The sequence below is a fragment of the Paroedura picta genome, chromosome 1 (genome assembly GCF_049243985.1).
Source record: "Paroedura picta isolate Pp20150507F chromosome 1, Ppicta_v3.0, whole genome shotgun sequence".
Lineage (NCBI taxonomy): Eukaryota > Metazoa > Chordata > Lepidosauria > Squamata > Gekkonidae > Paroedura > Paroedura picta.
Window position 1 is genome coordinate 149,307,028 of NC_135369.1, and position 14,372 is coordinate 149,321,399.

The 14,372-nt window shown below is 40.7% G+C and overlaps 1 protein-coding gene across 4 annotated transcripts in view; it reads left to right on the forward strand.

The window, feature by feature from the left end:
- The window catches only part of KHDRBS2 (KH RNA binding domain containing, signal transduction associated 2), a 537,632-nt gene that overhangs the window by 482,723 nt on the left and 40,537 nt on the right, over positions 1-14,372 (forward strand). For 2 of the 4 annotated variants that reach the window (XR_013226200.1, XR_013226205.1), the window contains exons 12-13: positions 874-1,131; positions 1,889-1,980. The gene's annotated coding sequence lies outside the window, so the exon portion shown is untranslated. Of the gene's footprint in view, positions 1-873; positions 1,132-1,888; positions 1,981-2,177; positions 2,347-14,372 lie in introns of those variants that run through there. The other 2 variants (XR_013226207.1, XR_013226203.1) reach the window with 2 other exon arrangements.

The following is a 14,372-nucleotide window of genomic DNA, read 5'->3' on the forward strand; positions in this document are numbered from 1 at the left end:
TGAGGGGTGGAGTTTTCATTCTTTCTTTTCATAATGTCTCTGGTGGCAATCTTACATTATTAGAGTGGAGAGAGATAGAGACTTCGGTGCAAATAGACTGTATAGTAGTAAACATTTTTTTTTCTCAAAAGAAAGATTGACTTGTGGTCCTGCAACACAAGGAATAACTGCATTAACTGGACCTCTATGAAGCTCTTTTCCATCGGTGACTATAAAAAAAAGGGCCTCCCCAGATTCATACATAGCACACAGTGGTTAAAGAGTTTTAGTTTGGGGACTGATACAGTTATGTGAAGTCAATTTACCTCATTAAGTTTGGCCACAGTTTAGGGCAAAAGTACTCAGACCTCATTCAAGAAGTCCCATTGATTTATCATTTGAGGAATTGCTGTATAATGGACCGTTTCCACACAGAGGCATAAAAGCTTGCCATCTCCTGCTTGCAAATGCATGATAGTAAAATGAGCATTGGCATGCGTCCTGATGGGAGACCCCGCCTACAATCTCCCACCATCTCATCACAGCTTTTTGCCAAGACAACAGAGAAGCAGGAAGCGTGAACAACCCAAAGTTTTCCCCCAGCTCCTTATGTTCTAAATCATCGCAAGCCACCCTATCCCTTCATAGCAGTGGTTTTGCGGACCCTACCGCCAGAAAATACGAACAGGAATGTGTCTTGGATTGGGTTGCTGTCTGATCCCAATATTACTGTGCACACTGAAGAGAACATTTTATTTGAACTGAGGGCACATTGCGGTCCCATAACAACAAGGACCATGCCATTAAAAAAATAATAATCTGGAAATGGATAGGGGAGGCAGGTGTGAGGGAATGCAAAATGCTATAGAGACTGTTGCATGTTTCTCTTTCCAGACAGGCTTGCCCCAGTTTGCTCCCCAATTTGCAGCACGACAAGAAAGGGGAAAGTGGGTTTCTGTGATTTCCCTCATTGCGCAGCAAAAAGGATGAAAACCCGCACTACCCACTGGAGAGCTCTGGGTTGCTGCTGACATCATGAGGAAGAAGCGTTAAAACCTGTGAACAAGGGGAAGCTGAGCAGGGGCAAATGCCTTGTGCAGAAATGGTCGTTGTTGTGGAAACCTGTTATCAACATTTCTGGAATACACTCTGGTAAGGTATAGTCAGTTCACACAAAACCCTAGCTAAGCCCCTGGTCGTCTTATGGTGTTACAAGTTGAAAACACAGTATCCACTGCCAGTGTGCATTTCTGTCACAGCTTTCCTAAAGTGTGACCTATGTCACGGAACAGTTGTAAGGCCAAAGAAGATACAAATTCTAAAACATTTACTAACTTTAAAAATGATATGCTGTTGTTAGGTGCGAAGTCGTGTCCGACCCATTGAGACCCCATGATGGGTTGGAGACGACTTCGCACCTAACAACATATCATGTCAAAATGATATATTCACAACAAATAATAAAATAGGATGAAATATTGCATTGGCTGCTGTGAAAGGACTCTACATTTTCCTCCATCACCAGGAATTCAATTTTGCTCCAGAATTAGAAATTGAGTGTTCCATTGCTATATGTTTGTTGACTGGAAGGAAAATTGAGAGAAGTCAAGGAAAATTCAGGACATGACTCAAAGATGCATCTTCTACTGGTTGCATTAACTGGGTCTGGTTTTATAAGCTGCTTGGATAGGAAGCCATCAGGGAGGCATATCCGAGCTACTCTTCATTCTTTAGAAGACTGTACTATAAATAAACATTGCAATAGGCCCAAAGTCAGTTATGATTGTTATGAGGTTTTATTTATTGTTCCAGTTTTATATAAAGCACAAAAACCATGTCTTAACAGGTCATTGAAAGGTAACCTTCAGCACAAAATATTCACTGATTTATTGTCTCTATTCTTTCATAGGATTGTTATTGTTGCCAGAGAAAGGCTTTGGAATGGACCATATGTGTCACACAAAAAGCAGGCACTTGATTTAACACAACAAACAAAGCAAGGTAGGCAGCCTTCATGCCACAAGGAACCTTGGCATTTCAATAAGGATTAGAAACAAATTACTATTAGTTAGAAATATTTAGAATTAAACATTTGCCAATGTAATGGTGTTTGATGACAATGTGGTAACAACGTTGGTTAAGTCAAGATTTTTTAAAAAAATTATTTGACTGTGATTTCATCTGGCTTCTGATCCCAGGAAAGTGACAAGACCCAAGTGGAATGTGAGGGTGTAGTGAGGAGGCAGAAAGAGATGAAATCACCCTTTATGTCTCTTCCGTTGATGCAGCTCTGCTAAATTAGCATTCCCACAACTTCCGACCCATGCAAGGGGTCTTCCAGCCCTAGGAATAAACTTCCCTAGGGTCAGAAAGGACTGCTGGGCAGAGGGGGAAATTCTCAATTCTTCCAGAAATCAATCCATTGTGTTCAATTGTACTGAGAATTGGGCTTTACAAGTTCCCCAAATCAAAGATGAACCTTGCAGGCCCTGTTTATCTGATGCACTGAAATTATGTCTGCACATTCTGTTTTGAAAATGTATTTTAATTCTACAAATCTTGTTAAAAGAAACCATTCACTTGAAAAAATGCTTTACTTCTGAAAATTGAATCACCTTTGGCATTTAACACTTCATCTTGTTACTAGGAATGTGCCATGCTTAAGATTCCGAAAGCATGAAGGCAATTTCAGGCTTTCATTCTTCAATCTGTAAATCATGAGGCAGATTGCAGAACAAATGTCAATTTCTGACCTAAGCATGCAATGTATACAACAGACATTCATGTACTAAGTTGTCAAAAGGAGTAAAAACTTGATCAACCATCACAGTCTAGCCATCCAGAATGGGGCCACTGGATTCTTTATAAGCCCTTTTAGAGGAAGGTTCTTGTCTTCAGGAAATCTGGAATATTGAAAGAGGATAATGTTATTTTTGAGCACTTTAATAATACAGTTATATGAGATCTAAAGCCTGCAAGCATAGATGTATAGTATTGCTGACACTTTGGATATGTTTCCTGTAATGGACTATAGTTGCTGACTCTCTCCAGGACTGGACTTTCATGAGAAAATAGGAGGGGTATACAGTCATCCCACAGAAGATACCTTCAATGAACAAAACAAACAAAAAAGTAGAAGTCATGATATATAATAGAATGAGGCATTTCACATAAAGTTATAAAGGTTTGGCTCCTTTAATAAGAATCACAGTCACTTGACAATAGGAGAAGAAGGATCTTCTAATATCAAGTGAGATTCTGAGAGTCCAACAGGTAATCAGAAGACAGAATAAAGTCCAAGAAGGGTATGAGCAGATTATGTATCACAGCCACCAGTAACCAAGGGACACAAAACATCCCCCTCAGTTGTAGACCATGTACATCAGTAAAGAAATTCTCTAAAGCTTAGAGATGATCTAATTTTTTGTTTTGCCTTTTCCTGATAGATCCTAATGACAGTCATAGACTAGCATAAATAAATGGGATGCAATCAAAACAAAATTTTAAAATGGCCTAAAATGCATAAAATACTAGATAAAACATGCAATAAGAATGTAAACATACAGTTCAAGCATATGATGAACAACTCTAAGGGATCATAGCTCTCAGATTCATTCGGTACAAATCATCTATATACTACAAATTTTCATTGTTCCGGCACTGAACCTGGCAACTCTATATGTTATAGCACAATTTGTATATTTGAGCAACAAGGAAGTATAAAATTGACTTGAATACCCATAGAAATCTGCATAACTATGGTGAAATGAAACTGGTATATATCATAATAATGACATTCAAAAAGTATATGGTCCATTGTTTCTATATGTCGAGAGCCACATACCTCTCAGGATAAGGTATTTTCCTATATCTTCTTTCTGTTACAGATGGGGGAAGGGTATTACAACATACTAACATGAAGGCCCTCCTATGACTAAGTATTTCAAGTTTTGTCATAAAGGAGGACAAATATTCATTTATTTATACATACATACATACTGCCTTCCCCTTGTGGCTCATGGCGGTTTACAGGGAACATGAAACAGGTATAATATAAATTCAATAATAGGCAGTAGAAGCAGTGGTAGGAGTAGTAACAGTCATAACAGTGACAACCATTAGTAACAATAACAGGAATAATAATAATAGAAGAAGAAGAAGAGTTGGTTCTTATATGCTGCTTTTCTCTACCCGAAGGAGTCTCAAAGCGGCTTACAATTGCCTTCCCCTTCCTCTCCCCACCACAGACACCCTGTGAGGTGGGTGAGGCTGAGAGAGCCCTGATATCACTGCTCGGTCAGAACAGCCTTATCCCAAGGTCACCCAGCTGGTTGCATGTGGGAGAGCACGGAATCAAACCCGGCTTGCCAGAGTAGAAGTTCGCACTCCTAACCACAACACCTAGCTAGATATTGGGGGGGGGGGGAGGAGGGGTTACAGCTAGAGGGGTTCAGCAGTGGTATCAGCTGCCTCAAGAGGGGGTAAACTCTCCTTCACTGTTATCAGCGGTGTGGCAAGCCCAAGGTCACCCAGCTGGCTGCATGTGGAGGAGTGCAGAATCGAACCTGGAGTGCCAGATTAGAAGTTTGCACTCCTAACCACTACACCAAACATATCAACGTTAACTCCATAGATTGGTCAACTGTCCCTTGATGTCTTTTATGGGCATATCTGTATAGGAGGAGAGGTTCTGGGGGCCCAGTAGGACTGATTCTACATGGAGGCGTAAAACGCGTGCTGCCTCCTGCTTGGAAACACACAATATGAAAACACATGTTTGCATGCTTCCTGACGAGAGACCCCTCCCGGTTATCCTGCCATCTTGTTGTGGCTTTTTGCTTCCCGGTGAGGCAGTGGAGAACCAGGAAGCATGGACAACCCAAAGTTTTCCCCCAGCTCCTCGGGTTGCCAATCAACAAAAGTTACCAATCACTTCACAGCGGTTGTTTTGGGGATTCATTCTTACTTCCTCCCCCGTCCCATAATTGTTTATTTATTTATTGCTTGGATTTCTAGACCGCCTCTCTCAGCCAGGCTGGCTTCTGGTGGTTTACAATAAAATATAAAACATTAAAAACTCCAATTCAATTGGGTAATACAATTGATACAATCAACAATTATTGTATCAATTTGCAGCCATAAAACAATACTCTGTTCCCTCCCTGAGAGCCTCCACTCTTCTGCTCACAGTCTTTGTCCTCAATAGATGACACCAGGTGATGTTGGCCTAGGGGGAGGATGATCATGAAAAGGAGGGGTGGGACCTGATCTAACTACCCTGGTCTCCAGCCTGGCCTCAACCAAATGCCTGGCAGAAGAGCTCTGTCTTGCAGGCCCTGCAGAACCCAGAGAGCTCTGTCAGGCACACTTCCCAGGAACCCAGACAATCAGTAGATTCATACCCACAGAGCAAAGCACCCTGCTGGGAGCATAAAGAGATAAGCAGTCCCATGTATAGCCTTAAATGTCAAAACCAGAACCTTCAATTTGATCCAGAAGCTAATCAGCCAATGCAGCTGCTGCAGCAATGGCTGGAGATGGCCCCGCCATGATGACCTAGTGAGAACCCTCGCAGCTGCATTCTGTACCAGCTTCAATTTCCGGGTCAGGGACAAGTGTAAGCCCGTGTACGTTGAGTTACAGAAGTCTAATCTGGAATTGACGGTTGCATGGATCACTGTGACCAAGTGTTCTGGGGATAGGTAAGGCGCTAGTAGCCATGCTTGGTGTAGATAGAAAAACACCATCTGGGCTACCTTCATGATTTGAGCTTCCACAGACAGGGAGGCATCTAAGATCAGCCCCAAATTCCTGGGCACAGGTACAGGTGTAAGTTGCACCCCATCCAGGTAGGGTAAGCATGCTTCCTGCTCCTGTTCCCGTCTTCCCAGCCACAGGACCTCCATCTTGGAGGGGTTGAGTTTCAGATGACTCTACCTGAGCCATCCAGCCACTGTTTCCAAACAACTAGCAAATGTTTCTGGGGGGAAGACTAGCTGGCCGTCTGTCAATTCGTCCATCAGGAGATAAAGCTAGGTGTCATCCGCATATTGGTGACATCCCAGCCCATAGCTCCGGACCAGCTGAGCAAGCATATAGATGTTGAAAAGTGTAGGGGAGAGTATCACCCCTTTTGGTACTCCACACGGGAGAATGAAAAAAATACACTTCTGTGTTGCTATAGGGAAACACCACAACATTAAAACTTGTTTTTTTAAGGTTGCACTTTTGCATTGCTTAGGGATCACACCACAATAATAAAATATTTCCTTAAATCCCTTTTCAGGAATCTTTGTATAATGGTCTCTCTTTATGTTTGGGTAGATTTTTGATAGGCTGTCCATGGTAACTGGACCCCAATGATTGTGTGTTAACGATAAAGATTTAAAACAAAGAGCACAGATGCTAAGCTAATACGGACAGGGCTGCTGCATCACAGGCTCCCTCCTTCCCCTGTTCATACCCCACTGCCAGAAAATACAAACAGGAATGTGTTTTAGCTGCAAAATCTCAATATTACCGTGCACACTGAAGAAAACATTTTATTTTAAATGAGGGAACGTCGCTTTGTGGCCCCATAGCTACACGGACTGCCCCGTGTTTTTTTTAACTTAAATTTTGATCAGGAAATGGAGAGGGGAAGGTGGGTGTGAGAGTGGACAAAACGCTACCAAGACTGTCACGCGTTTCTCCCTCCAGACAGGCTTGCCCCTGTTTGCGCCCTGATTTGCAGTGCGACAAGAAGAGGGAAATCGGAATTTTGCAATTTCTCTCATTGCGGAGCAAACTGGATGAAAACTTGCACCACGCACTGGAAAGCTCTGGGTTGTTGCCAATGTCATGTGGAAGCAGTGTTAATACCCGCAAGCAATGAGAGGCTTTCTAGGGGCATATTCTTCATGCGGAATTGGTCTAGATGTTGCAGGTTCAATTGACCTCAACCAAATGCCTGGTGGAAGAGGTCTATTTTGCAGGCCCTGAAGAACTGTGCTACAGGTTCCAGATCTCTTCTAGGAACTTGTTCCACCAGGTGTGGACCAGGACAGACAATGAGCTGGCCCTGATTGAAGCCAAACGTGCTTTCTTGGGGTCAGGGATCACAGGGTTGACTGAGCATAGAGCTATTTGAGGGGCGTAGGTGGAAGGTACTGTTGGATTCAATAACAATAAAGGTTGAGTTACTGGCTAGGTCATGTTGATGTTCAATATCTGTTAATCTCTGCTTAATTATTTCCTTGACCTGATCATATCCTATACTCAGCAAGAGTTCTGGAGAGACCTTTTCCTGATAGCCTTTCTCCACCACTGTCTTTTTTCCTCCTGGGGTCCAGTCTTGCAATTATGGAACTCCACAGGGGGTGGATAAACATTTGGGAAGACTTGGACAAGTGATGAGTTTTAAATCCCATGGCAGTGATCCTGAAAGTTTTCTGCTGGCTTAAGCGTTTTGAAAATGTATTCCCCTGACCTGACCCTTCCCATTTCCAATAAACTGGCTGAGGATGCATGATAGCTGCACTGAATAGTTACTCTATTTTAATATATTGGCTAATAGGTTTTATAAAAGTCCTCAGAGCATCCAAAAATATAACACTGACTGTGATTCCTAGTGTAATCCTATGCAGAGTTCTCAATTGTCAGTTAAATTTAATAAAATAAGACTAGAGTAATGGGTAGGGAAGGGTATGAACCAAACCCTAAATCAAAATGTGTCATGAATTTTGCCCTATTAGCAGTTTGCAGACTGAAGTTTGTGATGCTACCATCACAAACTTCCATGATTTTTTTAAAGCAATTCAAGGCTGTTCATGGATAAAGCAGAAATCTCATTTAAAGGAACTCCTAGTCCCTTCAAACCTCTACTTTGTATTCCCCATGAAACCCTCATAAAGAGCTGAGCACTGGACCCTGCACAAAAAAGCCCAAAGCAGCTGATCACTGGGGAGCATACCACTCCCGACTGCTCAGCTGTTTTCTGGGCTATTTGCACACCCTGTTTAAAGGGACTGCAGTTTCTTTCAGTGAGGTTGCAGGGTCGTGAACATGCAAACAAACCTGATTCAATTTGTGGTTCATTTTCTGGTTTGGCTTTGAACCATGAACCAACACAAACCAAATTGTATGAATTTGTGCCCTTCCCTACTAATAGGATAATCCTAAATGGAGCTGCACTCTCCAATGGTGTAACTCTATTTATGATGACATTTTAACTTTGCAATGTTTAGAATATTCCATTGATTATAGTCCACAAACTGTTGGTTTAAGGTGGTGTTCAGAAATGCTTGCTTGCCATTTGAGGACTGCATGACATCATAGAATGAACATTCCAAAGAGAACTTATCATTTTTGAAAGGAGGTGGATCATACACATTAATATATGCAGACAGCAGTGTGGGAATAGAAACTTCAGGTAAGGGATGCCATGTTTGGATGCTCTTCCATGCATTAGAACTAATTTTCTACTATCAGACCAATTCCACAAGGGTGGAAAAGGCTGGGAGAGTGTTCATATGGAAGCAGGGCTAATCCCAGCTTCCACATGACATCGCCACTTGGCCGATCCCCTCCCGCATTCCCTTAAATGCTCCAGAGGCCAATGGAGCCTCGCTCAACTCCTCCCCATCCTGAAGGAGGCCTGGAGGAGATATGAAATGCCCCACACAGCTTTGTGTTACTTCATGGCAGCGCAGGGCTAAATGGGGTATTTGTGGGTTTTTGGCAGGAAAATGCAACACCCCCTCCCTGCTGCCCCCGCCCCCATGTGGTAGAAACTTTCTGCCATGGTGGAACCAGGTCTGCTGCCAAAATGTGTTCCCCATGAGGATACAAGAAGCGGTGGAGCATGGTGCTCCACCACAACGCACCAGAGTGACGCCGCTGGTGTTGAATTGCCCTCAGGGAGCTTTTTACATCGGAGGTTCTTCAAAATATTCTCTAAATTATTATTTCCTGTCACCAACTGATTATGTTCCTTGATATTTTTTCTTGGTCTTTCCAGTAGCCATGCCTTGTCACCACCCTAAACCAATGAGTGGTTATTGTCCTTTTAAGGTGCTTGCATGGAAAATGGAAAATTCCTTCATTCCCCTAATTGCTGAATATAGTCAGCGGACATATTCATTCAAATGATGTGATACCATTCCTTGATAAAATGTAGACAGCAAGCTCTAATAATGTCTTAAATTGGTTTCTTTTAAAATTCTGTTTGACAGTTTCTTTATTATAAATATCCATAACAGCCATATTAGAATGCATGAAGTCAAGATGCAGACGCAACAATACTTTATGTTGGATTCTATCTACCAAAGATTACTTCATCAGTCAAGATTCAGAGTTCAATCTCAGACCTGCACCTTGACATTTTCATTGGAACAAAATGATGCTATCTGTTGACCTTTCTATCTGCACTTTAGACATTTTACAGAAGTGGAGAGAAAGGAAGTGTAAATTTATACTTTCACAGCCATTTTTAGGCCTTTTGTGAAGGGTCAAAGATATGTATTCTGGACCTGAATTAGAGTTTCTAATGCCCTCTGCCCTACCTCTCACCCAGAAGTACTTTCAGCAGTAAAATTCAGTCCAAACTCCTTCAGATGCTTAATCTGCTAGTAGGGATCAATTAACATCCATATTTGGTCCTAGGAATTGATAATCCAGAACAAGGTCACCTTCATTCAGGCCAATATCTGCCTGGAATACAAAGCTTGAGCCTTGGGAAGAACTTTGTTATAGGACATTTTCATCTGTGTCAAACTGAATTCTGGATTCCCTTGGATTATTTGCCTCTAAAACTCCTTTATGTAAAATATATTAAGCTAAGTAATCTTAAAACTCAATCAAATGGACGGTAATTGTGGAATAGGAAGAATAAGAGTACCTTTTTTGTACCCAGCTTTTTACTAACTGAAGGACTCTCAGATCAGCTTACAATCACCTTCCCTTCCTGTCCTCAGAACAAATACTCTGTGAGATATCTGAGACTGAGAGTGCTTTGAAATTGGTCCAACGTCACCCAGCTGGCTACATATGGCCGCCATTTTTAACCACTTCATAAGATACAGCATCCAGGTTATAGCACTAAATGAAAACAAAATACTGATTTGCAGAAATTGTCAAACTACTTCATTAATTTGGCATGGCAGCAAATTAAATGGTATGTTAAATATCTCTGATTGAATTTCTCAGCATATTTGTAAAGTTTAAAAAGCAGGCACAGTGGGAGGACATGATAAGACAAAAAAAAGTGCTCTATCAAGTCCAGCATCCTAACACAAAGGCCAACTACTTTCTTTGAAGATCCAGCAACGGGGCACAGAGGCCAAGAATTTCCCCTGATGTTACATTCTGGCACTGGGATTCAGAGGCTGTCTGAATGTTGAGTTTCTGCTCAGTCACCATGGCTAGTTTTCACTGATAGATTTATCCTCCATGAATCTAGCTGTTTCTCCTTTAAAGCTATTGTTTTTATCACTTCATACTCAGGCAGCAAATTCCACATTTTAATCACTGTGTACAGAAGTGTTTCCTTTTGTCTCTCTGGAATCTACTGCCCTTCAACTTCATTTGATGCCCTTGAGTTCTAGGATTTTGGGAAATGGAGAAAAAGTTCTCTTTGCAAAACCAAAAAAAGGAAACCGAAACCCAACCTGAAGTCAGGAACCCAAAAGTTGAGCGGCAAAATAATTTCAAAAAACAATTCAAAATATTTATTAAATAAAGTGTACTGATACAATGTATTAGAAACAAAGTAAAAACAACACATATCTAACTGCACATGACAGAATAGACCAAACACATGTCGACCCCCAGGGGTCTTCCTCAGTGGTCAAATTATTGTGTGAAATGCTCTTTTGTATAAGATCAAAACCTAAAGGCTTGCTGGTTGGCAAAGAAAAATCCTGAAAACATAAATGTTTAAGATGTTAGAATGAACATATATATATTTTAAAGGGATGTCTAATTGAATATATTTTTATTTATTCATATATTTGATTTACGTAAACATGGTGGTAACTTACAGTTAGGTGTAGCTCTAACTAGTGTTTCTAAAATATCTGATTTGGATCCCACTTTCTAAAATATGTATCATATGTATTATATGAGGCCACCACTCTGTAAAGAAGATGGAAATAAAATTATACAATCCAAATATTCAAAATGTCCATATTTCAAACAAAATATTTCTATACATACCTCAGCTTTTGCCTAACTACATCAAGAGTGCATTTCCATGTGTGCCAGAACTAATTAAGTTCCACGGGGGTTGTAAAACACAAGCATTGTTTTATAGGCCCCATGGAACTTAATTAGTTCTGACAGGGCCTGGATCTCAGCTGAAAACTGATTCCACCAGGTTGGAACCAAGGCTGAGGAGGCCCTGGCTATAGTCGGGGCCACACACACTTCTTTCGGGCCAGGGACCACCAGCATGTTGCTATATGAAGATGGTAGTATTCTTCTGGGAGCATATTGGGAAAGGTGGTCCAGACTGCATAAGGCCTTGAAGGTTCAAACTGAGATCTTAAACTTGATCTGGAATTCCACTGGCAACCAATGCTGCTGCTGAAGATCAGGTCGAATATGGACCCTCCTTGGTATCCTGGTAAGGACCCGTGCTGCTGCATTTTGTACCACAGGACTCAAACTTAAAGGTGCCACAGAATTCAAACTTTGTTCTGCTGCTTCAGACCAACATGGCTACCCACTTGAAGATAATCAGATAATTATGATATTGGGCAACAGAATTAATCTATGCAACAATGGCCTACAGACTGGAAATGCCTTATCTACATCCCAGTTCTGAAAAAAAAGGAGTTGTCAAAGATTGCAGTAACTATTGGACCGTCACATTAATTTCTCATATAAGTACAGTGATGCTCAAGGTCTTACTACAAAGACTGTTACCGTACATGAGAAATGTCAAATGTTTAAGATGGATTCAGAAAAGGAAGAGACACTAGAGATTATATTGCAAATTTATACTGGTTACTGGAGCATAAGAAAGAATTTCAGAAGAAAACCAGGCTGGGGCTCATAGATGACAGCAAAGCTTTTGACTGTGGGAATCATAAAATGTTACGGGTGGTTTTAAAGGAAATGGGTGTGCCACAAAATCTTATTGTTTGGATCCACAATTTCTACTCTGGCAAGAGGCTACCATTAGAATAGAATATGAAGAAACAGAATGGTTTCCAATTGGCAAAGGATCTGATGACAAGGATATATTTTAGCTCTCTGACAGTTCAATCTATATGCAGAACATATCATAAAGAAAACTGGATTCAATTTAGATGAAGGTGGAGTGAAAGTTGATGGACTGAACCTTAACAGTTTGAGATATTCAGGTGATACCACATTACTGGCAGAAAACAGTGAAGACTTGAAATGCCTCCTGGTGATGGTTAAAGCAGAAAGTCTCAAAGCAGGATTATAGCCGAACAAAAGTAATGACTACTGGGGAATTACGCAACTTTCAGGTTGATGATGAAGGAATTTAATTGTTAAAGACTCTCTATTTGTCTTAGGCATCAACCAAAAGAGAGACTGCAACAAAGAAATCAGAAGACTGGGAAGGACAGCCAAGAAGGGCTAGAAAAGATCCTTAAGTGCAAGGATGTGTCATTGGGGACCAAGATCAAGATAATCCATATCACAGTATTCCCTTTTACTTTGTACAGATGTGAAAGTTGGTCCATGAAGAAAGCTGACAGGAAACAAGTGGATTCCTTTGAAATATGGTGTTGGTGAGTTTTACCGATACCATGGAGTGCTGAAAAAAGATAAATAAGAGAGTTCTAGATCGAATCAGGCCTGAACACTCACTCGAAGTGAAAATGACTAAACAGAGGTCAATTGATGCAGTAGAGAAAGCCATGTATCTCAGTTTGCAAGACCTGAGCAAGGCCATTAATAATAGCACATTTTGGAGGTCACCATTCATAGGGTTGTAATAGATAAGAAGCGACTTCACACATGCATACACACATCCAGCAATGGATATATTTCTGATCCACAGATTGCCCTAAATTTACTTACAATAAATTATTTCAGATATTGATGCCATCTCTGTGTATTATGTATGTCATTGGAATACATTTAAAGAAACTAGAACAAAATACCTAGGAAATGAAAAAGATAGGTTGCTTTTATTTCAAGGAATTTGTAAGAAAAAATGTACTTGGATGCATGAATCCAATAAGTCACTGAGCTCCTATTTTATGTACCCACTGAAGAAGAGAAGTCAGGGTTATATCCTTGACTCTTATGACTTTAAACTTCTGTTTACTGGTGTTCTCATACAACTTAACCTCCATGCCTGACTCTCTGAGAGGGCTTCAAGTATATATCTTAAAGAACAAAAATATGTATCTTTACCATATATGATGGCTTATAAAATGTTATGATTAAGTTGCCACAAAAACACACTTCCATTCATTTGTCAATATTTCTCTCATATGCAGTGGCCAAGCAAATCTCTTTATATAGCAGAAAGAACATCTGTTCATTCAAGAACTACATTCTCAATGGACAAGAGTAAGTCATGCGTAAATCAGTCATTCAAATGCTTGGCTAGGTAAATCAGGGAGGTGCCAACCAATTTTCTGAAACAATACAACAGTATCTGTGCTGGCCTCTTGAAAAGGAAATTCACATCCCCTGTTAGATGGCATATTTACAGTTTGATATTCTTACATTGTAATGGTTAATGCTACAGTGATTGCCTTTGCGAAGGAAATACATAGCAATACAATCAGAAAATAAAAACATCAGAGCACTGAGGCATAGAATACAGATTATACTGATATCCACCTGCCAACACATGATGCAAAAAAAAATGTAATCTGCAACAAGCAAGGTTTGTAAGGTCCTGTTCATGTATTGCATCAGCTGCAGTATTGTTATATACAGCTATTCACATTAATTGAACTGTAGTACAGTTGCAATTATGTAGAATTCCTTAATCATAAATAATCATGATCTCACTGGAAATTATCCAGGCTCCAAGAAATGTCCACACAGAATCTTTGAACATGAAAGTAATCATAAGGATTTGTAGATCAGATTTTGTTTAAGTTGTGTCAAAAACTGAGTTTATTTTTGTCCACTATCACACATGTTCTGTTTTGTTATGCCATTTATTTCCACATTCATTGGTTTATAAAAGAAGCACATTTGGGATCTGGCTCCTTAACTAAAGAGCAGGAAGAAGTAGCAGGTAAGGCTGTTGCAGCCCTGAGTGGCTGCTGGCTGGCTAGCAAGGCCTGGTGTGAGCACAGCTGTCCTTGGGTAATGCCAGGAGCTGTTAGCCCATTCTACACCCAAGACCTACACAGGGCTATAAGAGTTGCCCTACTGCCTCCATCACCTCCTTTTGCTGCCCTGTGGATCATTGC